Source organism: Corvus hawaiiensis, chromosome Z (assembly GCF_020740725.1).
Source record: "Corvus hawaiiensis isolate bCorHaw1 chromosome Z, bCorHaw1.pri.cur, whole genome shotgun sequence".
Classification (NCBI taxonomy): domain Eukaryota; kingdom Metazoa; phylum Chordata; class Aves; order Passeriformes; family Corvidae; genus Corvus; species Corvus hawaiiensis.
The window spans coordinates 68,523,698-68,547,926 of NC_063255.1; the positions used below are offsets into that span (position 1 = coordinate 68,523,698).

Consider the following 24,229-nt stretch of genomic DNA (forward strand, 5'->3'; position numbering starts at 1 on the left):
CAAGAGAGTGCACCCTGTGCCCTGAGCCGTACCTTGCTGGCAGTGTTTGTATGTGCAGAAAATGCTGGATATTGGGAACTCATGAAATTGGGGTTAAAATCCTTGTTCTGCTTCCCACAGGATTCTGGATAGTAACAGTCTGAAGACTTTTATGAGCTTGAAGATACTCATCTATGGTGAGAAAAATGCCTGGCTAAAGACTTCTGGATCACCAGGAAACTATCAGCCACTGCAGGGACTGCAATGCCTTTTTAAATGCCAGTCTTCAAGTCTGTGCTTCACCTCCTCTTACCAGCACAATTGCAGCAATGGCTGTAAAATGCTCAGATGCTCTGTAATGACAGCTACATAAATGGAGAAGCCCAGCCTTTTTCAGGAAGCTTTCTTAAAAAAATTTCAACAAGCTGAGTTTCCTTGCTTTTAAAGGGCCAGTTTGCATGAAGAGTTATACCAAACAGAGCTTGAGGAAGGCCCCAGATCCCAAACTTGCCATGCTTCTGCAGATCCCTTGCCCAAAACAAGTGAACCAAACAATGGACAAGATGTGTTGTCTCCAGCCATCCGACCATCCATTACCTCTCCCAGAACCAGACACAGAAGTGAGGCACTACTGTGCCAAGGGATTTCCTACCTCACCTGTTGGGATTTACTCCATAATCTGCTGGCAAAACCCCCTCTGTCTGTGAAGAGTGCAATAGTCTGTGTCTGTTGGCAGCTGCTGCCAGAAGCCAAGGATGATGATCAAAGCAATCAGTGTGACCTCAAACACTACATACCTGTCCATGAAAAAGCTGCATGTACTGGCTGGGTACCTTGAGTGATTCCTGACTTTTAGGGAATTTTCTCTGTGGACCTGATGTTTACCACTCAGTAGATGTGTACAAGGAAAATCTTTTTGATAAATGTGGAGTGTTGCAATGACTTTATGTAACAAAACAACTGTAGAAGCAATTTTGCTCATAGAATCAAACCATACTTTTTAATTTATAATCACATTTTTATTACAGGAACAATTAGCTAGTTTAAGAATTCTGTTCAGTTTAGCTGTTCTCTTTACTAGTAACTGATTTTAATAAGGCTGGTATAAGAAGAAAATTCTGATTAGAGAGATGAATATAGACACAGGAAAAAAAGTTAGGAAAACTACTTTGGTCTCCAAGTATGAAATGTACTATCTTAAGCAACATATTTACTACAAGCAGAAGGACAAGAAAATGTTTATTGCTTCTATCAGCCCTAATGCAGAGTCCCTTTGGTTATTTCTTTAATCCAAACAGCTTCCTGGTAGATCCAAGATGTGAGGCCTTTCTGTAATGACTTGGCAAGAGAAAGGGTCCAGAACTTCTCTGCAAACACAATTAAGTTGTCAAAGGCAAGTCCTGTATTTGAATTAAAACCATAAATCTTTCATCTGCACCTACTCCACATCAAATAGCAGGAAAAGAGGCCCTCCCATCTAACAGTCTTAATTACCAGAGCACTGCAGCCTTTGAGCATGACAGAGCCAATGATAGCTGACCTTGTGCTCCAGCCCCAGAGCGGGATCAGTGTGATGAATGGGAAATCCTGCCTGAAATATCACAGCAAAGGGAATAGCCTCAGATGGCAAATTAAGTGCCTAGCACACTGTTGGGGCTACACAAATATATAATAATACCCTTTACTTTGATCTGTTTATACTGGAATGAGCAGTATGTTGAAGGCTTCAATGTAAACACATCAAACTTTGTCTAGTAGTGACCAGCCCTTGACACCTCTTTTCCCACACGAATCGTGGTGGGATGGTGGCTTTCCCTCTCTCAAATGCTGCTTTAGAACTGTTGTGCTTGGAGTAGGAGAAATAGGCACTGTGGGTTTGTTATGGTTGTCTCTAACACTCCCGCATAACTCCCCACGGCCCATAGTAGGCAAAAATAACTGTGGGTCTCCAGGGAAAACAGGACTTCTGAGGCTTCATTTTCCTTTTCAAAGTATTCAGGTTGCAGGTGAATCAAATACTGTGGCAGCTGGGTGTTTGGTTGCCTTAGAGCAGCAGTTCTCACACTGTGTAGTGTGGGCGTTGAGCAGCTCTCAAGATCCTCAGTAGTGTTTTCTCTTCAATTCCGCGTGTTTTTTAGCTCAAGTGTTGTAACGAAGAGGCACGGTGGTCCATGAACAATACTTACAGTATGTTATTGGCCCAAAACTTGGCAAATAAATGCCTGAAGTCAGGGCCACATTTTCTGGTGTCATCTCTGAAACAACTACTTCTTAGGACACCACAACTTCTGGTGTTCTGGTGTTTCTGTGACATTTCTCAAGCTCGCTCTTTCTAATTGCTATATTGACTGCTAAACATTTCTTTTCTGATCTTAATTTTATTTCATATCTTAAGGTTCCACAGCATATGCCTTTCACTAAGGGGTCTTGACAGCTCAGATATCAATTCTGTCATGAAAAAGATACCTTGCTGTTTGACTAACAAAATCAGTTAGATAGGAGAAGAACCCATATCAGATACAGTATTTAGAATAGAGAGTATAAAATGTTTTAATTGAAAAGATGTAGCATACCCCTTCCATTTTCCTTTTGTTTTCTGGGAAAAAAACCCTTAAAAAGAAGGTCTCATTAATTTTCATGCTTAACATCATAAAGCTACAAAAATCTGCTTGTGAAAAAGCTTTGAAGCAGATGTTTTACCCTGGTAGGGAATTCTTCAAACAATATTTTCCAGAGGAAAGGCCAGGGTGTGAAAGCAAAAGTTTCTTAGCACACAGTATGTTTATGTGTGTAAATAATCTACACTTACAATCTTATTGTATTAAGTTTCAATGATAAATAGAATATGCTATCTTGTACCATATAAATATGTGTCTGTGTATATATGCATACATGTGCTTTTCTTTCTACATTTGTATTTGTTACATTTCACAAAGAAATCAGTCTGCATTTAGTCTTATGCATGGTATTTACTGTGCTTGCTACAAAAGCACTTGAAATTCGCAACAAAAGCACATTAAAACAATCAGGAAAACAACGAGTATGAACCTCCTAGAAAACTTATTGGAGGCATATTTTCAATCTGCAAGCCTGTCGGATTATACCCACAGGCATTACCCCCATGTCAAAAGGGAACTATCCAGCATAAGAGCAGACAGGAACAACATAAAGAAAGGTGACAGTGAAGTTTGTGCTGTCAGACCTGCATCCTTCACATATTCCACAGGAGGTATTCTCTTCACCTGCTATGAGTTTAGGCAGTGGTTGGTAGGGGGTTGCTGGCTGCTCCAGGGATGTCCTGGAGGATGCATCTCCTGATGGATGCTGCAGGATTACAGCCAGAGGTTAAAAGTGCAGGAGAAACTGTGAGATTCAAAGGATGTAGCCAGGCCTATTTGCTTTGAGGAAAAACGATGTGACTGTTTTAGGATTTCCCTTCCAGTGCAATTAGTGGAGCTGCTTCATTAGTAGAAGGGTGTGGTGGGAATTCAACAACCCTGGTGGGAACACAGCCTTCCTGAATGCCTGGGAGGCATGCCACTAGCTTTATCACAGGCTGAATTTCACCTCATGAGCTTGTAGTCTCTTGATACAGAACATGAATAATAAGGATGGGAACAGAGTATACATAACCACATATTGCCAAAAAAGGGACAGAATCCTATTAAAAGCAATCCACTTTTGGCAGGAGAAGAGTTTCCATGGAATTTAAAACAGGAAGTTGTGTAATTAACTGCACATTTCAGGGCAATATTATGCTTAATACAACAAAATACAGCATGAAATAAGTGGCCCAGATTTTCAGGATATAAATGAGTAGAAACCCAATTTGCTCTATAGTTCCAATGGAAAAAAGGTACCTTTATATTGTCTCAAATGACTGCTGTATGTGTCCATGCAGCATTTGCAGAACATAAAACTTGTCCAGCTAGGCACAGCTTCATTTTCATCTGTATTGTGAAGGACATATTTTATTTTGTCTTTTTATAGGCTTTACCAAGTATTTTAGATTTAAGGACTGAAACAGAAGAGTAACTCTAAAAACAGTTGGCAAAGACATCCTTAGAGAGAATGACCATGACTCTGACTCTGTATAAAAATGATCTAGAATCCCTTGAACTCTGTGGATGGACATGTTTTTGCTTGCATTTCCTGTCACCACTGCTTCTCTACAGAGTTAGCAGGGTCTACATGAACACGATCAACATTCAGTTTGTATAAAATAACATCTCTTGTGTACACAAAGAATTACTATGTTGAAATTGAGCTGTCTGGGGAGAACACCCCCAAAACTGTGTGCACTCAGTTATGAAGAGAGTTGAGATACCACAGTCAGCCCCCGCGGAACTTTTGTGCATTATATTTACCCAGGACTGCTTTGATGGCAGGTGCACTAGGAATATTTCTAGGGATATGAATATGCATATGTCTGTCTGTGCAAATATTTGGATCTACCACAGATATAAATCATCTTGCATTATATACATTTTGTGAGGATGAAAGTGTTCTCCAACATAAAGGAAATTTCTCTCCCAGCTGTAACACTGCACTTACTAATGTGTTTTGCACAGTATACAGAATTCTTTCACACAGATTGCTGGTGAACTGCCATCCTTGCTTTCTGTTTGCCTTAGGGAAAAATTACTCCCATAGCTGCAATTATTACAGGTTATAATTGCTCTGTAGGGTATGAAAAATTGCAGTGGTGAGGCTGGGCACTGAAAAGTTACAGAGAGGATGTAGACAAGGAAATCTGAGAGGACTGCTCAGGGAGGGATTTTCACTCATAAAAGGGCAGGCTTTGCTGCTCTTTGACTACAGTCTGCAGACCTCTTTAGTTTCCATGTGAAAGGATATTAGTAGAAATGAAACTGGAGAAGGCATAATTTGTTCATTATTTAGCCCTCCCCTACACAAGTCCACATATGCTAGGTGTTTGAACAGAGGCTAATATTTGAAGCCAGGCACCCCTCCCCAGACAGCATGGGAAGAGCCGGAGGCTGTGCTCAAGGGGGGCAGCAGACCCTCGATCCCCCCTTCTCCTCCCATTCTCAGAGCAGCTGGCCAGGCTGCAGGATCAGCTCTGCCCACAGTAACACCAATGTGCATGGCACTTGGCACAAGGCTTGTGCTAATCCAGCTTGCATGGCCTGAAATGTTGAGGTTATTTAATGGTATCAGCTTGTTGGATCGGAACGAAAAGAGGGGCCGGTAACTTCCAGTTGCTGCAGGAAGTGGCAACCAGCAGGCAGAAGTGGGAACAGGGGTCAGGATGTAAAAAGAAGATGTGTGACTACAGATGGGATGTACAGCCCCGAGGAATTTAAAGCCCTTGAAAAACATTTGCTAAAATAACATATCATAAGGCTCAGATGTCACAAGGCTAATGTTCATGGTGCCTGAAAAGCCTTCAAAAGGCAGGAAGAGAGTACTCTGACTTCTGTGAAGAGCCAATGAAGAGCATGTAGACCCAGTCATTGGCAGTTACGGCAGACAGAGCATGAACTCTAGCAAAATTGGGGTCTGGCCTATGATGAAGTATTCTATTCCCTAGGCATGAATGACTAGAACAAACGTAAAAGCATAATGATTTTCACAAAGCTCCAAGCAAATTCTTTTAGGGGAAGGTAGTGGGAGAGAGAGGAGTTAAAAAATAAATCGATTGTACTTATCTTTTTCTTAAAAGTAGCTATGACTGAAATTGGAAACCCAGACACACAAGGATATTACTGTGATGATTCCATTTGCAACAGAAAGTAGAAGCCTTATAGAGGTAGGATTGTATGCATGCAATTTCCAGCCTATTCTCTATGCTCAAGAGATACTTACAATTTGGCTGCACAATAGAAAAGCGGTCAGGCTGCACAAGAAAACCTTTGAAGTTTCACTCAGCATTGGATACTGTTGCTTTCAGTGTCCGGGTAGAGTTTTCATTTGAGCTACATACTTAGTGAAGCAAAGCTTGTTTCATCTCTTGTCTTTCACTCTGGTTGTAGTGGAAAATGTAGTGGACGGTCAGCAGCTTTGCCCTCCTGCTGTCACACTCTTCTCCGGCTCCTGAAATCACAGCTGGTAAGGACCGAGACTGAGTACGAAACTGTGAATTTGTGAAAGCTCTTCCACTGAAAACATTTCTTGGGCTTCTCTTTGACTCCTGCTGGAGTTCATGTGTTCAAAAGGATATTGTCTGTAAATTAGAATACGGATAAGGCTCACTCAGTTACTCCCAGTCACTCCACTGTCTACAGACACACCAAGCAACTGCAGAAACCATGCTGGCTGACAGAAAACTTGGTGAGTGAAGGGAAAATGAAAAGTCACCTGGACTGGTATTAAAAAAAGATGACTTACACCAGCAGCCTGCTTTGGCTCTGTTCTTAGTGAGACCCATCTGTTCTGAGGAAGCTGAGAACATTTCAAATAAAAGCATTTGTAATTTCAAAAACTCCTTTACACTTCTAGGGCAAAATGTCAGATCTTACTTCAACAGATCCCTTTCCCAGAGTCAGAACTTGAGTCTACCTAAAGGGCATTAGTCATCTCATACCAAATGCCCATAACTCAGCAATTTCCACCCAAAACAACTGATTAGATACAATTGGATCCAGGTGGAATGGGCAGATCACTTGTGATTTCCCTTTTCCATTACTTTTTGCTTATTGAATCTCTTCTAAAGGATAAAATATTGTTTGGTACCTAAGCAAACTTTCAGCAACAGCTGGTAGTTAGATTTGGAAATAGATGGTATGTGATATGGTCCATATTTCAGGTGACAGTGCCTGAAAACTAATCAAGGAGACATGGGTTTGTGTTCTGATGCTGTGTTAACATCATTTCCAGTGTTATATTTCTAACAGCAACTGTATCTTGGATGCCATTTAAGCAGTTAATGCTGTCTAATCATAGTATGGTAGTTTCAACACTCACGTCAGTATGCCAGGAAATAGTTCAGTTCAGTTTGCAAGAGTAAAGTTCATTAGAAGGTTGCTCCAAGGTTTTCCATCAGGACATAAAGTGCAAGGATTGTTCATTTTCTTCCTTAAGAAAAGAAGGAAGGAATCAGTAGGAGAAAGTTGTAAAAAAGGTAAAGAGATTATTTTATAAAAAGGGAAAGGTGAGAGAATTAAAAATTACTAAATACACTTACAGGCCATTCCCCCAGGGTCTCCGAATGGCATCACTGGAGCCGACTCCACTCTGACACTGCTGAGGGCTACAACAGTGAAACTCTACAGCAGCTGAACCTTTAATATGGGAAACAGCCTTTAACACTAGCAGAACTGGAAGAGATGAGCTAAAGCAAGCTGAAGGGCTTTTGCTAAAAACACTAGGTGTAGGCACATGAATGAGTCATTCAGTGTGAATTAGAAGGTGAACTTTCAACACATCTACCGACCATCTGTAATTGCTTGTGTTACTAGCTCTTACTCTTCATACACTAGGGAGGCACGCTGCTCTTCTACTGAAAGATAAGCAACCTGCAATTATCTGTCTTTCACTGTGGATGAAAACCCACACACTGGCAGTTAGTGGGGGTTGTTCTGATGCTCTCTTCATGCAGTTTGTCTTTACTGCGCAACTCAGTCAAATGTCTGTACCCACAAACTAGCCATATCCCATGTGCTGATATTCTAGATATTTTAGTCTTGTATACTGCAAAGTTACAGTTCACAGCCTCTTCTGCCTGCTTAAGTTGTTCTGAATAGACTAATCCATTAACTGTTTATTAACAGAAGAGCAGATTCCTGGGTCTGCTCATTAAAGCAGACACTTCATAAATAGTGTCCCACTAGGCACCACAAGGCACTGACCATTGCCCACAAATCTATTTCAGCTTCCCCAGAGGACAGAAGCTAGAGTCCCTTGAACAGGAAAACATTCTTTCTCAACAGATCAAGAGCTTCCATGGCCTGTGAGAGAGGATGAGGTGGGAGCCTCTCAGGCTTCATCCTTTAGCTTTCTGCTAAGTGATGCTGGCTGGCAGGGAAGCAGCATGACAGCAAGCTCCTACCACAGGACAGTATGCAGCTTCCATATGTCCCCATGTTCTCTCACTGATATGGGTTTTGTTTAACTTCCCCCCCCCCCCCCCCCCCCAGTTTTCTCTCAGAAACATGTTTGTAGTATGCTATCAAATGCAGGACACAAGGTGTTACATCAGCATAGAAGACTTGAAATGGACTGATGTGAAACCCAAAACTGGTAGTGAGGAACTCTGATCCAGAAATATGTCATGTACTAGTCTCCCTCTTCAATGTGCACTAAAAAAGCTCAGCAGGTCCTAGAAACAACATCAGTCATGAGACAGCAAATTTATTTTTCTTTAAATAGAGAACAATGATTAAAGTGACCAAGCAGCTGGCTAAAAGATGAAACATTGTTCTTGCCAAACAACTTTTTCCTCTATGCACTGTGAGCCTAATCATGAGATCTTTACCTGGAGCCCTGCCCAAGTCACTCCTGAAAACCCATCCATCTCAGGACTGTACAATTATTTGTACATTAATACCATGAAATACCAAAGAAAATTACTATGAACTTTCCAAAATGGAGCCACTCTGCTTTTCAGAGAATGACAGGATCTCTGTTCCATTCAAAAGACTCTCTTTTCCAAGAAGTCAGGATCTGGCAGTTTTGGAGAGTACAGGGTGTGAACTGCTCACTGTGGTCCTGAACTTAAACACTGCTGTAGGTCGATAAATCTGTCTGAAGCATCAAATTTGTCTGAGTTTCTTTGTGGCCTGACCCCTTCGTAACCCAGCTACTTCAATCGAGATAGTGTATCTACACGGACTCCTTGTCAGCTTAGAAAACGTTTCCTTTTCCTTCTGAACAAAAGTCAATTCTCATTTTACAATGTTGCATTGCTGAAAAAATGAACTTTCTGGGAAGTGTTTTCTATTTTGAGTGAAGATTTCAGGCTTATTTTCAAGAAATTTCCTCCCCTGCCCCCCACCCTCTCTCTCCTTTCGACTCTTCCAATTCTTTGAATCTGTCTGGTTTAGTCATATCTCTTTGCAGGAAGACCTCTGAGGAGCTGAGCCTCTGGCTCAAGAGATCCAACCTCCCCAGCTTGTTCTTGCACCAAATCTCTGTGAAGATTGTGCTGCACCCTGTTTTTCACTACAGGAGGACAGAGCTTTTTGCTTAACTAGTGCTTTCAGGGAAGTCTTTCAACACTGCCTAATTACCTGAGTGCATCTGTGACAAAGTTCCTGCAATCATAGAATATGCAGTATGGACAAAAGCATATTAAAAAACTAGTACTAAATTCCCACCTGAAATGTAAAGTGACTTCAGTATCATACTGAGATTTATGGCTGCTACAAAAAGCTGGAAAATGGAAACCGTAGTTCCTGTCTTTCCTGCTGTGATGTTTTTGTGTCAGGGCTGCTTGGCAAAATAAAATACAGAACTTAAAACTCACATTTCATACAAAACCATTCCATTACTTATCATTCTGAATTTCCACATATTGTCTTACCTGAGTGTGAAGGAACAGGTGTGTAGTTCAAGAAAGTGTATCCTCTAGGCCTGTGAAAAGATAGGATTATCCAGATACACGGACATGGATAAACTATTTGCCAAGAAGCAAAATCTTTTAAAATGATGGACATAGTGGGATTCAAAAAAGGCACACATATGGATTAAAACTGCTAGATTTTTTTCCACATGAACTGTAAGGAAACATTGTTTGTTCTTCATATTTTGAAAGAAATGGACTTTCTACTGGAGTGTGAACTGGAGGTTTAGGAACTTGTGATCATTATGGGTCTCACAGTGATCTATCACATGCAGAGACTGACTGAGACAAAACCCTGCTATCAACTTGAGTAATTAACTGTAGACTAACTAAAATTCCCACTGCAAATTTAAATGGAGGTCCTGGATAACCTCCTTTCATATCAGTATGAATGTATATCATATTCAGCAAGACTGAAGAGAATTTAAAAAAAATCTATGTATTACTCACTACGTGAGGAGAAGAGACCTGATTTTCGTTGGTGTTTTTTTTTTGTTTGGTTAGGGTGGGGTTTTTTTGCTTTTTTGGTTTTTTTGTTTGGTTGGTTTTTGTTGATTTTTTTGTTTGATTGGTTTTGTTTTGGGTTTTTTTGTTGTTTGGGGGTTTTTTTTTGTAAAATCAGACCTCAAAGCAGGAACATGTGAGAGCTGGATTTCACTATGGACAGTGAATAAAATTTCAAAGTGGCTCAGATCCCAGTTTTCAGCTTTATAACACAGCACCCAAACCAGTGTTGTAGTTTTCAAAAAATGTAATACCTTAATAGTCTTGGAATTTGAAATAATTTGGATCTTTTTAACCAAAATCATCAAAGCTTGATTCAATAAATGGGAGATGTTAAAGAACAGCAAAGGCTTTGAACACAGTAAACCTGTAAATGATGTGATTAAAGACAGGTCAGATTACAACACAGGGAAGAAAAAGTTACCTGAATTCAGGAAATGTTTCTTTGGATTCAGAAGCAGTGCCATAAACCTTAAAATATATAGCCCATTTCATACCACAACTACTTCTGTTTATGACCAGCAAATGCCAAGACATAAAACAATGAAATGAAGTGGTAAAATTTTCAAAGATCTGTTTAATCTCTTCAGGAAGTTTCAGTCTCATTTTGAGGTAGTGACTAAAAAGTGGAAAACTCTTGCTTGAATTTCATCTCAACTTTCTGGCGTCACTGACAGAACATTCTACTGTGAAATGGTCACCCATTACAATTAAATGTTTGAACTCAAACAGAAAATCTGAAACATTGAAATACTGAGTAGGACCTGAGATGGCTGACTCTCTAATGAGTGTAAAACAGGCAGGAATCATAGTGTGATAGTCTCTTTGGTCAAACCCAAAAGCTTGCAATATTTCCACAGATGTTTCTAGATGCCCAGCTCCTTCATGTCAAGGTCATGTGCTGTTGACCACAGTCTATTTCAAAGCAAGTTGTAACCAACATCTTTGAGGGATATCTTGTATCTGAAGAAATGGAGAGCAGTTTGCCATGCATAAGTATGAAATTCAAAATAATCAGAAATCTGACGCTAACTGTCAAGTATTTATGTTACTGTGGTCATCTGAGCATTTTTTTTCCCAATTTAAGAGAATGTAACATTAAAACTATGAAATAATGGGGAACTAAGAATCTTTGTTGATGATGTAGAAACTCAGATTTTGGAAGGTCAGTGTTGTTTTTTGTTTAAAGAAGGCCAGGAGGGGGTTTTTTTCACCTAAAGCATTTCATGTCAAAGGCACTACACTTTCCAAGCCCTTACAGAGTAAATTCTATCTTGTCTTATAGGATTTGATTACTTAAAACTGTATGTTTTGGAACTGAATACAGCAGTAACACAATACTGTGACATTATGTTGACCTTTATATCCATACGGTTATTTTATCTAATCTGTGATTTTTAATATGAAAGTCAAGAAGTCTGAATATATGTACCAGGATTTAATTAGATTTAACCTAAATTGTGCTGTATGTTATACATTGAAGTAAAATTAATGAGAATATTGTGAGAGTAGAAAAGCCATTTTGTTTAACTGTTCTTTGAATGTCTGTTCTGAAAGAAGCTCCCACTATCAGTGATGCAGCAGTTAGGGCACTCAACCAAAGTAAGTCTACTTATACATGAGCAAATAGCTCTTGATACAGAGCAGAACAATTGCAACAGAAAAGGTGAGGTCCCCAGTGGCCCAAGGCATGGACTCCTGACTTACAGGAGACTTGGACCCTGGTCCTGAGCAGATTCTTTGACTCAGAGATCTCTTACACTCCAGCTGGAAAGCAGAATCTGAAGCTTGAAGCTGGTGTGTGAAAAAAAGGGGTCAAATTTAATCATAGAGGTACTTTGTCTGTCTTAGGGTTTTCTCTGTTTTCTCAGTAATACAGTGGCTAATTCATGTGTATACCAATTATACTGATTTTCTACTTCCTTCCATTTTTTTAACCAATTTGTTTGATAAACTAATCCAACACAGATTTTATATACAGGAAATTCTTTTAATTTACATTAGATTAGTTGGCATGAAAGGCAACATAAAACATGACACAATGTTTTTTGTAGTACTTCTTACAGGTCTCCTTGAGTTTTCATGAAATTCTAGTAGGCCATGCATTTTCATATGTAGATGGCATGGAGGTATCAAGGGAGTCTATTAGTCACACTGACTGACCCAAAGAGGAGTGAAAACAGGATAAAACCAGGAAAGCAGGAATTGGCACACAGAATTGATGGCTAACTTGGCCAAGGTCCTTGCCTTTCCAAGTTCACTTTCCTTTTTTTTTAAACCTCTGAAATCTCATTGTTGTGGCGGCAAAGTCCACTTTACATCCTCCACGCTGCTTTGAAAGTGGTCTCTCCATAAACCTCTGTGCTAGAAAGTTCTCCCTTTACCAAGATTCCACTGGTTACTGACCCTCTCCCCCTCCCATCCCTTCTCCCACTGGCTCCTGTTATGTCACTCACCCTTGCCTCTGCCCCCTAGCCCTCAGACCATTGGCTTCTGATGCTTTGCCGATCCCAGGACTCTTTGGGATAAAACAACACATGCATTTCGTTCGTGGTTCTTTGTCCCTCCTTCCTTCGAGTGTGTTGGTTTCGTTAAACGCCTTGGAATCGCAGGCAGAGAACTTCTCTCACCTGTTTGTCTCCAGTTCATGCTTAGACTGTGTGTGTGAGTGGCTGCTCACGACTGCCTGCGAAGGTGAGATCCTGTGCACCCATGGGTGCTGGCAGAGAGCTGCCTAAGCGTCTCCACAAGGGACCCTGTGGAATAAACGCGGCATCAATCCACCAAAGCCGTCCTTTCATATCTTACCAGTTACAAGCACTACTTCTAATTTTGTACACTGAAAAACTTGCAAGAAATTGAATATAAATTAAGATATGTACAGGTGTAAGAGCTTTGTTTGTTGCTTCCATTTGAATACTTCAGTTCACAGAAACTCCAAAATGCATGCGCCTGGTTTATCTGCATATTATTTATAACACAGTAATGTCAGGATCTGGAGTCAGAAGCTTTTGTCAAGCTATCATTTCTTCAACAAGTGTTAAGTGTAAACAAGTAGCACAGTGCATTTTTCACATTTTGATATCTTTTATTTCTTTTGCAGTAAACTGTTCATACAAAGTTTGTAGAAAACCAGAACAATTTCCCAGAAGTAGTGTAAGCAATTTTGAATAAATGGCTCAATTTGATATGGCTTACAAATAGTTTGCGAACAGAGAGTAAGGTGAAATACACTTTCACGGAGTCCTTCTTACTTTCAGCTTCTCTTTATGCAGACTTGCATGGCTGCTGTCAGACATTCAGCACCAAGTGTTAATTTCTCACTACCATAAATTACTTTGAAGGTGTTGTTTTCAAAGATTGTATGCTATCACACTTACTGTATTTGCTATTTCTCAGTAGACGGACTAAATTTTACTTGCAGTGAGCTTCAAGCTGTGATTTATGTTACCGTCAGACTTAGGAAACCAATTGCCTCAAAGTGAATTAACTAAACCCAAAGTGTTGTAAATTCCAAGTGAACATTTGCAATTGTTTTCTTTTTCTCAGCTGCACAAACCTATTATTCCCCTGGCACACAAATAATTTGTAATGGGCTGCTAGACGTATTTGTTAATGCATTCACTCTCAACTTAAGCAATGTTCCTCAGCAAATCCAATAGATGAAGGACTGAAAATAAACAGAAAAGGTCTTCCACAGTATTGACTTGGGTCTCATATAAAAACAATTTGGATACTTCAGGCTGGAAACAAGTGTTTTGTTACAGAAGCTGATTGTTCCCTGCTGTACTGCATGCTAGCAATTTCTTTCAGACGTGTTCTCACTTGAACATTCTCCTCAATCACATTGCAGCTCCATGGAGCCCATATTTCTTCCTGAAAAGCATGTCTCTTTGACTCCCTGTCATGCATTAGTGTAGTGGAAAGTAGCTAAAATCATGTGGTTTACTCATGCTCGTAATGATGTGCCCAAAGTGTGTCAACTGGTACCATCTGCAGTGCCTGGAGCAGTGTCTGGGAGACTGTGACAACTCAATTGCAGGCTGGAGGTTTTGAAAAACAGGCAATAATTACTATTCCTGTTAGGCAAGAGGTCTTCTTTGTGCAGCACTGGGGAGGCCACATCTGTTACAATGATTACTAAGTCTCTGCTGATCATCAATACTACAATCAAAATAGTCATCAATCTGGATAAAAATCACCATTTCTTTTCAGTTCCAGCTCACTGATCTGATCCAGTTGTAACTAATAAATTGATGCTCTGTCACCCTTTCCCTTTGTGTGCTTTTCTTCTCACTCTGATTGTTTTTGTGAGCCATGCAGGATCCTGCCACAAACAAGTGCTTGGCAGTAAAGTAAGAAGGCTAGAAAGAGAGCTGTAGTTACTCTCGAAGAGAGGAATTGGATATTTTAGAAGAACATTGAACTCTGAAGTCCTAGTTCAAGAATTTTCTATAAAGCCACTGCCTTCAACTGAGCCTGGTTTATAGTTATCTTGGGTACGATCTTGACTGTCAATTATCTGACAATTGCTAGTTTGCATTTTTAGAAAAAGTATAGTTTATTATCCAACATAAAATTGAGAAAAGTATTGTAGGATATTTTCTCAGATAAATTGTGTGTCATTTGACTGTGAAAATTCATGGCTCATTTTAGTCAGCTTCCTTCTAGCCTAACCTAAGACTTAACTGACCATTCATAACTCTTCTGGAGTCCTTCTTAGCACTTAGAATGTGGTTTGACAAACCATGACATTCTTCATGCTTTTTGTCCAGCACTGATATGTGGAAACTCGATACTGTATTACTATAAGGCAACCCCCAAATACTCTTCCTGTGAAAATTTGAATATTGGATATGATATGGATTTCTACTCAGCTGGTTCAGCTAGTCCTTCATTTAATGTTAAACCTGCCAGAAATAACATGACAAAGCTGGGTTTCCAATCAGCAGAAATGAAATTTGAGCTCTTGAGACCATGAAAGAAGATGCATTTTGAAATGGCCAGTGATGGAAAACATGCAAAAGAGCTTCTTACATTGTATAATTCTGCATTGCCATGAAACTGGTAATCCCTGAAGGGAAGTCTTCAGTGCCATATCAGATATCTTGAAACAATGGTTGCTGCAATGTTCCAAGTTTTGTTTTCTTCGTACAGTCTAACAACAGACATAACAACAGATAAATATCAAGACAAATTTGTTAATATTGCATTATTGGCAGACAAAAAAAAGATCACTTTACATTGGAATGCTGAGCTCCTGCCAATCGCCAACAAGTAGATAGCTAGCTCTGTTTTAGAACTTGCTGCTAATGGGGGCAAAAAAAGTGTGTTGCACAAAAATAGAAATAATCTGAAGGTATTTGAAAAGGTTTAGGTTCTGTTCTGATAGTCCCTCAAAAATTAGCTCTGATGACAGAGTTTGAACAATACAGCTTATATAAAGGCAGTGGCATTTAATTTTTACATAGCCCTTTGCATGTCTTCCATGCTTTGAGAAAAAGAAACACAGTGAATCTGGTAAATAATATTTGTCTAACGTAGAGTTGCAGAAGCAAATTGATACAAAGAAAGAGCAGCTTACCTAAGACCACCCAGAAGATGATCAGGTACCAAAAAAGGTGGCTTCGGAAGAGACAACATAGAGTAGCAGGGCTGGTTTGAAAAGCCTGAGGGTCTGAAATGGAAAATTAGTTTCAGTATATGTAATTAAAGGATGAGAAGTATTTAAGTATGTATTCACATATGAAAAGTGCTATAGCAATATGTTTTTTATGTTGCTGCAAATATTTTGGGGAATATTTTTATTTCACGCCTTAAATGTGAGAACTCGTAATAATGTGTGGGTCAGGTAAGGGCTCAGATTCATGGTCATGATTCTTCCAAGGAACCTGGCCCTGTGACAGTGGTCAGGGAAAGAGTGCTGACAGTGGTCCTGCAGGAAACAGACTAGGAGTTTGTGGATGTCTATTTAGATAAGGATCTAGGAGGTTTCCTGAATTAATATAAGACTGATGTTGGAAAGGGAAGAAGTGTTCTGGAAAGGCTGTGTTATTGCCACCTCCTCATGGGGGTCTGTTCTCCTGTTTAGGGAGAGAGACTGTCCATGTTCCAGCACACAACACTCTTTTTACAGCATGTCCACTGAGCTTCAGTCCTTGTGTGATGATGGCCTTCTTGGAATGCGTGCTGTGACTGTAACACAGGATTCCATGCCCTTCTTGCTCTGGAGTTCTCCTAATCTCCTTAGGTTCTTTGCCAGTATCGAGTTTTAGACAGGCCTGTGGATTAGGCACACTAACCTTAAAGAAGGTGAGATAGATCACACACTTACTACAGGTACAAACACACACAAAGAGAACATTGCTGAAATGGATGCATTTTACAGTGATGAATGAATGAACTGAATTATAGAGGGCCTGAGCCCACCTGTCCCTCAGGATCTTCAGCCAGGAGACTGGAACAGGTCTCTCAGAGTGATCTCATCATGTAAAGTGAATAAAAATTCATCTTATAAATTGTTAGATTTTGGCTGCTTTTTGGTTTTGTTTTCTTCACGCCACTGAAGGGGAAAAAAGGAAACAAAAGGGAGATTTTGATTGATCTGGTAAATATGGATGTGGCTGGACCCAGGAAGAATACATTAGAGAAGTGACTGATGGCCTTGATTATGGTCAGCATATTGAGAACATGGGCTTCCACTGTGGCTGCAAAGTGCAGCTCACTATTCTCTCACTTTCTGTCTGGCACAGCTTGTGCTTTTTTTCCAAGAAGGGCTGCAGTCAAATACTGATAGAATTGTGAACATACTGGTTTCACAACGGTCAGTTGGCATTTTCACTGTCAAATTCTTCTGTCAAAGACCCATCTTTACTGGAGTTCCACATAATTACGTAGTGGATCCAGATGGCAATACTTATTTGCCCATATCTGCTTTTTAAAATTGCTCCAGAAAAAAAAGTCTAGATTTATTTTTATGGATAGAAAGGAAGATATTTTCTGATCCACCACTATAACAGTGGATTTTCTTTATATTTGCCTTTTTTACAATTCTCTTTGGCTTTTCAGCCAACATGATTTTAATATAATAGTTTAAAAGAACCTCCTGCATGTATCTTTTTTGTGTCCCACCATAAACAAAATGCTTGCCAAATGCTGGAGCTCATAGGAGAATATTGTAGGAATTCTCCTGTAGGAGTCTTTGGTCAGTGAATGCAGCAGACTGGAGAATATTTTCTGTGTTCTCAGGTAAATGAATGTGTCTAGCATATATACAGCAAGTGAAGGCCACAGACATGCAGACTAGATGGGAAAGAGAAATCACGAAGGTGACAATAACAAGAATAGCAATGGCAAGGCATTTGGATGGTTCTTTTGTTTTATTCACAGCCTTGACTGCCAAAAGTGCCAGAAGGAGGTGCTTGTAGGAGCAGCTTTGGTGAGGACAGAGGGGATGGATGCTTTTGTGAAACAAGGGAGGTAGCCAGCATGACTGAGTGGAACTAAAGGAGTAGAGAAAAAAGTTAGATTCAGCAAGAAGAGCTGCACAGCACCTCTTCAAGAGTAGGATATCAGACCTCTTTAGAGATCACTAGCAAAAAAGGCCAACATCCAGAGAAGCAGTTCCCACAGCCAGAATAAGAAAGATGGCTTTGGCAGAAACAACCCACTGGCCCAGCAAAGGGAGAAAGAGGTCCTGTGAGGAAGACTGCAGTTGCTGAAAAGGAAAGTGATAAAGTGTGTATAAGTGGTTTGGCTGCAAGGCTGGAAAGGAAAGGCTTGATAGATAAAATGCTGTAGCGGGTGTGGCTCACTCACTCCATCTTGTCACAGGAGTGTGCTGGGAATCCACAGAAAAAGACTGAAGATCAGTGAGGTGGAGACAGTCAAACACACTGCAGGAGGTTTACATTGGGTACTCTGTTATGCTGTTTCTTTTGCTGCTTGTGAAAGTCAGCCAGGGGAAGGAGTCATTTGGGACGTTTATCAGAATGGGAGCACTCTGACAAAGACTTTGTAGAGTGTCAGCTCATTTTCTAGGCTTGTCCACCTCCTTCATCCCATTGATGCAATGCCACATCTATTACATTGTTGTGCAGAATGAGCTGTTCATTATTTGTGCAGAACACACACGTTACGACTGCAGTGGCATAGGAGGTATCTGACATTTGCACGTAATTGCTGTGACCTGATACTTGTGTAACTGAAGGATGAAAATGCTTTGCTTTATCTGAAGTGGATTTTCCATGTAATGACCATATAACTAAATTAGAGATGGATAAACTTGCTGAGATTTAATATGAGCTCATAGCAAAAAAATTTGTTTAAATAAACTTTATGTTCAGATGGGTTTTGACAACCGGCAAAAATGCTATTTCTCATTCTTTACTAAGATATGATCTCATTACACATGAACAATCCCTGCAACACATGCAGAAAATGGCGTAAGAAAACCTCCTTTCTGATATCATCTCTGGTTGTCAAGCATTAGATGCAAGGCTAATGAGCTTTGATCCAAGTGCCAACCAGTTTAATTCTCTCCATTATTTTGGATGAATGGGGATATTTATTAAGTTTCCCCACACGTGCTCGCTGTGGTACAAAGGCAATGAATCATTCTTATGCCACAATAATATGTGCCTTGACTCTCTCCACCAAGAACCAAAGGTGTGACTCCTGCTCTGCTGGAAAAACCCAGAGCACAGCACCCAAAATCAGGTGTTCACATAGGGCCACACACAAAGGGATCTTATTCTGGTCATGATCTGGTTCCTGGAGAGAAAGAAGCTTGACTTTCTGAGGCTGCTAGTGCTGCTGCCACAGATCTGATTCTGTTCCGGTAGGGAGGAATTTGCAGCAAAACCCAACCTTATCTTTGGATCACAATTTTATTCTTTGGTGTGGAACTATCACCTTATGCAAGGCTGCCCTGTGATCAACGCTGCAGACTCACTAGCTGCAGCAGCAGTTTCTACTGCACTGTGTTGATGAAGTACACAGACCTATCACCTATGGGAAATCAAAGCAGGTAGTGTAATCCAAGTACAAAGGGAAGGTGAAAGGAGAGAGCACTGTTACCCATGGCCACCCAGAAAGAAGAGCAAGAAATGGCTTATGTGGCCCAAGACCTTCCTCTGAGAGACTAGAGAGAACCTCAGCTCAGGAGGTTATGAGCTGTCCTAATAGAGATCATCAAGCTCAGCTGATCTGTCACAGGCCTCACAAAGTACTTGGGCCTGCTGAAAGTTAGTATATGTCACCCATCAGCTCATGGGGACACATGAGCAGGTTCACTGCTGAAATAAGAATTTCAAAATACAGTCCTCAGTAACTGGCAGAGTTAGTAACTTTTACTTGGCTGGCTTGTACTTTAGGTTTTATAAAAGTGAGCACGCTGAGAGTGGAAGTCTAGGACACAAAAAGTAAGCAGAGATTCCCTTACTCAAGCCTCTCATATTTGTTATATTTTACAGAGCAATGTGATGTCTTGCGGATGGGACACCTATGCCAACCTTGAATCTGTCTTCTTTTCTCAGCTTCTGTCAGCTGTGTTCCCTTAACATTATTTCAAGATCCTTCTATTCTAGCAGGGCATTTCCCAAGTTGTTAGACATGCCTGTGTTTAAGTTCACACCCATTTGATGTGCCAGCTACAGCTCACGACAATAAAAGTTTATTGGAGGCTTTTCAAATATATTCCATTAATCAGATTCAAGGCAAAACCTTTCTCAGCCTTGAAAGCTCTTGAACAGACTTCACAAAGAGCCTGTACTATGCAGCATTGCTTACCCCCAGGTAGGAAACATCTGATATAAAAAATGCTCATCAGCAAACCGAGCTGGCAGAAATGTTTCTTGACTGCACTGAAGAGATAAAAAGAAAACTCTGGGACTTTCAGGACCAGCCCATCCCAGGTTATAATCGCTAACCTTCATATTTTCACAGTATTTCATGAAGATTTATCAATACATAATGACTTAATCAATCTGACCTTTAGTAAGAGTCATTAAGCTAAAAGCCTGTGTAATTCAACAATTAATCAGAGAGAATCAAAGGAAAAGACTTTTCAAAAAGAAAGACAGAGAATAACAAATTGTAACAGGCCAAATATAGAAAAATCCGAGAATTTTTCACCTGGGAAATTTGCCTGGAGGGGTCAGGTTAAAGAATTACCCAGCCATTGAGGGAAGGGTACCATATCTATCCACATACCTAAGACCTTTCTAAGACCACAGAGCAGGCCCCCTTTTAACAACCTAAGCTTGATAACATGTCTAATGTCTTCAATATTGACATGTTGTTTTAAAAAAAACTAAACACAAAAAACAGCAACAAGAAACAAAAGCATATCATTCTACATCTTACTCATTTTGTGAGACTTGTTACTTTCCAGTTGCTTAGGGTTTTGCATAGAGATGGAGAGGAGTCTCAATCATCTCTAATCCACCATTATCAGACTGCAGGCAAACCAGCCAAGTTCTGGTCACTGAAAGAAGTCAGATTGGAAAAATGCAATCTCTGAGTGATGGTTCAAATTTTGTCATTTAAATGTACCGTGAATCTTCAGAATTTTGTATGAGACTGCTTCAAACTGAAGGAAACTCAAGCCAAAAATGGGGAGACACACTGAAACAGAGTGAGATTTGGCAGTGCATTGACTCTGCTGGGGCAGGAACAAAGGCTTGGCTAACAGCATATGCTATCTATTAAACTTTGTTCTTTGTGTGTGTAGACAGAGAAAGGGAGAGAGCAAGAGAGGTAAGAACTCCAGCTCTCTTCTTGATTTCAAACAAAGCTTTTGCCCAGATTATCTGATAGCTAATGGAGCCTGGAGAGAGCTAGACATTTTTGAGGATTATTTCACACAGTAAAGTTTTAATTTGGTGCTCTCTCTGCTTTGTCAGAGAGTTACTCTATCCACTACAATCTAATCAAATTCATTAAAGAATCTGGTAAGGTGGGCACTATTGCAGCAATTGTCTGCTTTGTTTTGGATGAAGAAAACTTTTTTCAAGCCAGGAAAACTTCCATTGTTAGGAGACAGGAGGTGTTTTCAATTAAGTGGTTCACCTGCATACTAGAAATGTGTGGGAAACCCAAATGGGAATGACAATAATTCTTCAGATCCTCCATGAAAATGATAAAGGTTAAGCAAAGTCCTGGGAGAAAGCCATTGAGCTCAACAGTACTAAAGCCAAGGGTGCCTAATAATGAAAAGGATTTACCCAGTGTCTTTTTCTTGTAGATTGAAGTCCTCTCTCCAACTGCAAACAAAAGCAGTTTAAGATACAGGAGGCAAAAGCAAAAATCGAGCATCCGTTTGAAAAGAAAACCTAAAATTCTGGCCTAGTAGGAGGAAATGGTAAAACCACCTCAGTTTTCATTATCACCAGGATTTCTCCTGCAATTTCAAATGTTAGCTCTTAGACAGTGGGGTACTGAGGCCTTTCTTGGCCTTCCAGATCAGTCCCTCAAAACCCTTCTTTCCTCACCTTTGTCCCCTGGACTTGTGAAAAGCACTAGACATCAGTACAGCTGTAATAATACTGGAAGGAGTGGCTGATATACCAGAGGGCTGTGCTACCATCCAGAGGAACCTTGATGGACAAACAGGAACCTCATGAAGTTCATCGGGGGAAGTCTCAAGTCCTGCACCTAAAGAAGAATAGTTGCAAGTACTGGTACACACTGGGGGCTGGCCAGCTGGAAGGCAGCTGTGCAGAAAAGACCCTGGGAATTCTTGGGGACCAGATGTTGCCCACGGGCCACCAATGCATCCTTGTAGCATAAAAAGACCAGCAGCATTCTGGCCTACATTAGGAGAATAATTGTTAGCAGGTTGAGGGATGCGATCCTTCCCTGCTACTCAACACTGCTGAGATGTACCTAGAGAACTGTGTTGGGTTCTGGGCTCCCTAGGATCAGAGATACACGGAGCTGCTGAAGCAAGTTCAGCAAAGGGTCACTCAGGTGGTTAAGGGATTGGAGTACCTGATATACAAAGAAAGCCTGGGAGAACTAGGATTGTTCAACCTGGAGAATAAAAAGCTTAGGAGAAGCCTTATCACCGTCAGTCTGATGAGGGGAGTAAAGGAGATGGAACCAGACTCCTATCAGTGGTGCCCAGTGAGAAGTCAAGAGGCAGAAGATTCTAATACAAGAGAAGAAAAAACTATTGCTCTAAGGTTATCAAACACTGGAACAGTTTTCTGTCCTTGAAGGTGTTCAAAACTTCTCTTAGAATCATAGAATGGGTTGAGTTGAAATGCACATTTAAAGCTCAACTAGTCCAAGCCCCTGCTATGAGCTGCGACATTCTCAACTACATCAGGTTGCTCATCCATCCTGACCTTGAATGTTTCCAAGGATAATCAACAATGGGAAGCCTTTCCTGTGTTTAACCATCCTCATTACAAGAGTTTTCTTCCTTCTGTCTTATCTAATCCTGCCCTCTTAAAGAATTACCCCTTGTCCTATCACAACAGGCTCTGTTAAAAATTCTTGTCATGGTCCTGGGCAACCTATTCTCAAAGGCCCTGTTTTAGTACTGGGGCTGTACTGCATGATCTCCAAGGGTCCTTTCTAATCTCAACTGTTTTATGAATGCTCACAAATTCAGCAGCTGCATCACCACTACAGATGCAGGCATCTCTGGGCTTGCTTGTCTGTCGTGGTTTGGCTTGGTGGTGCTGGATGGTGAGGTGCCGCGACCTTCCTAAAAGCGTCTCTAAGGTGATGCCACTCTGGCAGGTCCACCACACCCTCACACACGTGTGTACACGCAGAGACACAGACAGCTCCCTAGAATGGGTTGACAGCAAAGAGGCAGGAAGGGTCTTCGTATAGAGTTCCATGGGAGGGGTTTATTGCAGCCACGCTCGTGAAGGGGTCCAGGGACGAAGAGAAAGAACGATGGAGGGTCCAGGTTTATACACAGGAGCGGATCAAGCATCAGGGACCAATGATCTGAGGGCACGGGGGCGGTACATAGGCAGGGCTAGGGTAAGGGAGCCAATAGGGAAACTCTGAGGGAGTGGCAATGGGGCAAGGGCCAATGGGGGAACAAGGAGTGGAGAAGCTTCTAGGGCAGGGACATAAAAGGTAACGAGGGGCGGGGAGGCCAACGGGCCAACCGAGAAAGCAGAACTGGGGTGCTTTAACATACCAAAGCAGAGCATTCTGGGGGAAATTTCTTTCATCACCCTAACCTGGGAGGATCTCTGTTCTTAGGGACTGTCCCACCAGTGGGCTCTCCTTGTTCCGTAGGCTCACTGGCCTCCACACTTGTCCACAAGGCTGAGCAACTGACTCATAAGTTTCTGTTATGAAAGGCTGACGTTTGAGAAAACATTTCTGCAAGATGGCAATTTGAATAGATCAGACAAGACAAAGTGCAATATTGTTATTAAGCCATGCAATAAATTGTGACAGATAGCAGTCCATAGTGCCCATAGAAATACTGTTTCATTTCTTTGGCAAAATTTATTATTTTTGAAATATGATTTCCATGCTGAAGTGACAATGAAATGGCCTACTCTGAGAACAGGCATTATGTGGCACAGGTGGTTATTGGGAACATGGGAAATACTCACTGATTTGAGTTGGAATTAGAATGAAATGCTACATCTCAGTCACACCAAGGAGTTGGATTTATTCTCCTTTAGACAACAGCAATACCCTGGAGAACCAAGGTAGAAAGCATATAGTTTGGCATGTTTCACACAGAAATTTTATGGAAACATTTTCCAAAATATCATTTTGCTGAGGAAAAAAATTCCAAGTAGTTCCAGCTAACATACAGCTGTACTTAGAAAAGGAGATGATGAGAGTGACAAGCAACTGTTTAACTTCCTGTCTGGAGCAAGAAAAAAGATAGCCATCATCTCTAATTATTGAATAAAATTATTCCACCAGCACATCATCAAGAAATACTTCTATGTTTTTAATATAAACAAATGTGTGTAGTTTATATTAGGATGTCAGACATGGTAAAGTGATCCTGAACAATTACTTGCTGCCCTACATCTGCTAGAAATTTTTGTCCTTACTCACTTAGAAAACTCTGTGGATGCATCTCCACAGATGTCTGCTCTCAGTAGAGTACTTCACCCGCACAACTCTCCATGCAGCCAAGTCTAGATAAGGCTACCATGCATCCAGCTTTTCCATATGTGGCTCCTCTTCTCCAAGTTTTTGGATGCCTTGTTGAATCATGGGCCACCG

The 24,229-nt window shown here is 40.7% G+C and overlaps 1 long non-coding RNA gene across 1 annotated transcript; it reads right to left on the reverse strand.

Moving 5' to 3' along the window:
• Positions 1-884: 884 nt before the first annotated feature.
• Positions 885-23,371, reverse strand: LOC125320449. The gene is made up of 6 exons (XR_007201115.1): positions 23,215-23,371; positions 15,591-15,683; positions 15,044-15,164; positions 12,637-12,762; positions 9,464-9,513; positions 885-6,166 (listed from the first exon to the last, which is right to left on the reverse strand). It is a non-coding gene; the product is annotated as an uncharacterized LOC125320449 (long non-coding RNA).
• Between the last annotated feature and the right edge of the window lie 858 nt (positions 23,372-24,229).